Source organism: Arachis duranensis, chromosome 6 (genome assembly GCF_000817695.3).
Source record: "Arachis duranensis cultivar V14167 chromosome 6, aradu.V14167.gnm2.J7QH, whole genome shotgun sequence".
NCBI lineage: Eukaryota > Viridiplantae > Streptophyta > Magnoliopsida > Fabales > Fabaceae > Arachis > Arachis duranensis.
In genome coordinates, this window is record NC_029777.3 from 25,980,807 (window position 1) to 25,982,641 (window position 1,835).

The 1,835-nt window shown below is 40.2% G+C and overlaps 1 non-coding gene across 1 annotated transcript; it reads left to right on the forward strand.

Annotated features, from left to right (window-relative positions):
- Positions 1–1,461: 1,461 nt before the first annotated feature.
- Positions 1,462–1,565, forward strand: LOC127740263 (small nucleolar RNA R71). The gene has a single exon (XR_008000943.1). It is a non-coding gene; the product is annotated as a small nucleolar RNA R71 (small nucleolar RNA).
- The last annotated feature ends 270 nt before the right edge of the window (positions 1,566–1,835 follow it).

Consider the following 1,835-nt stretch of genomic DNA (forward strand, 5'->3'; position numbering starts at 1 on the left):
GACATTTCATGTTTCAATGCTTCAAATTTGTTTTTATATTTAGTGTACCTAGATAAGAGCTTATTTGAGTTTTGAGATTGATGAGCGGATAATTTATACGCTTTTTGGCATTGTTTTTAGGTAGTTTTTAGTATGTTTTAGTTACTTTTTAGTATATTCTTATTAGTTTTTATGCAAAAATTACATTTCTGGACCGAAAGTGCTGCTGATCTTTCGTCCCTGGCGGGTGGGGGGTACCTGCAAGGGACTCTGATGCTTAAGTTAGCAAGGGTATTAAGCAGGTATTGAGTAGAATCAGAGTATGAGTTATACCTGGGTGCTCCAGTGTATTTATAGTTGTGAGATGTGACCTTCTGTGGATAAGATAAGTTAGTTATCTTATCTTATCTTTTATTTGAGGTCAGCTTATCTTCCATGGAACCGCCCTTGTCTCTATCGGCTTGGGCTGCCTTTGGATCTAGATCGTATTCCTTGATTTGGGCCCTTCTTTGGGCTTTTCCTGTCGCTTTGGCCGACTTCTTCGTAAATAAGTCGGTCCACTTGATCTAAAGAGGTCGGTCGCTTTGTTATTGAACATCCTGACTCGGTCATCTCGACCCAGGGTATGAACAGAATTCCTTTCTGTCTGGAGGACGTCCCATGAGGTCTTCCTCATTGAGATTGACGTCCTTCCCTTCCTCTTTGGATTCGGCCATTTTGATTATATTAATGGCCTTGCACTCTCTTTTTGGATTCTCTTATGTATTGCTTGGGAGAGTACTAGGAGGAGTTTCAGTGATTTTCTTACTCAGCTGACCCACTTGTGCCTCCAAATTTCTAATGGAGGACCGTGTTTCATTCATGAAACTTAGAGTGGCCTTAGATAGATCAGAGACTATGTTTGCTAAACTAGAGGTGCTCTACTCAGAATTCTCTGTCTGCTGCTGAGAGGATGATGGAAAAGGCTTGCTATTGCTAAACCTGTTTCTTCCACCATTATTAAAGCCTTGTTGAGGCTTTTGTTGATCCTTCCATGAGAAATTTGGATGATTTCTCCATGAGAAATTATAGGTGTTTCCATAGGCTTCACCCACGTAATTCACCTCTGCCATTGCAGGGTTCTCAAGATCATAGGCTTCTTCTTCAGAAGATGCCTCTTTAGTACTATTGTATGCATTTTGCAATCCATTCAGACTCTGAGAAATCATGTTGATTTGCTGAGTCAACATTTTGTTCTGAGCCAATATGGAATTCAGAGTATCAATTTCAAGAACTCCCTTCTTTTTAGGCGTCCCATTACACACAGGATTCCTCTCAGAGGTGTACATGAATTAGTTATTTGCAACCATTTCAATGAGTTCCTGAGCTTCTGCAATTGTTTTCTTTAGGTGAATAGATCCACCTGCAGAATAGTCCAGTGACATTTTAGATAATTCAGACAAACCATCATAGAATATATCCATAATGGTCCATTCTGAGAGCATGTCAGAAGGACACTTTTTGGTCATTTTCTTGTATCTCTCCCAAGCTTCATAGAGGGATTCACCTTCTTTTTGTCTGAAGGTTTGAACATCCACTCTAAGCTTGCTCAGCTTTTGAGGAGGAAAGAACTTAGCTAAGAAAGCCGTGACCAGCTTATCCCAAGAGTTCAGGCTGTCTTTAGGTTGAGAGTCCAACCATACTCTAGCTCTGTCTCTGACAGCAAAAGGGAAAAGCATAAGCCTGTAGACCTCGGGATTAACCCCATTGGTCTTAACAGTATCATAGATCTGCAAGAATTCAATTAAGAACTGAAAAGGAACTTCTGATAGAAGTCCATAAAACTTGCAATTCTGTTGCATCAGAGAAACTAATTG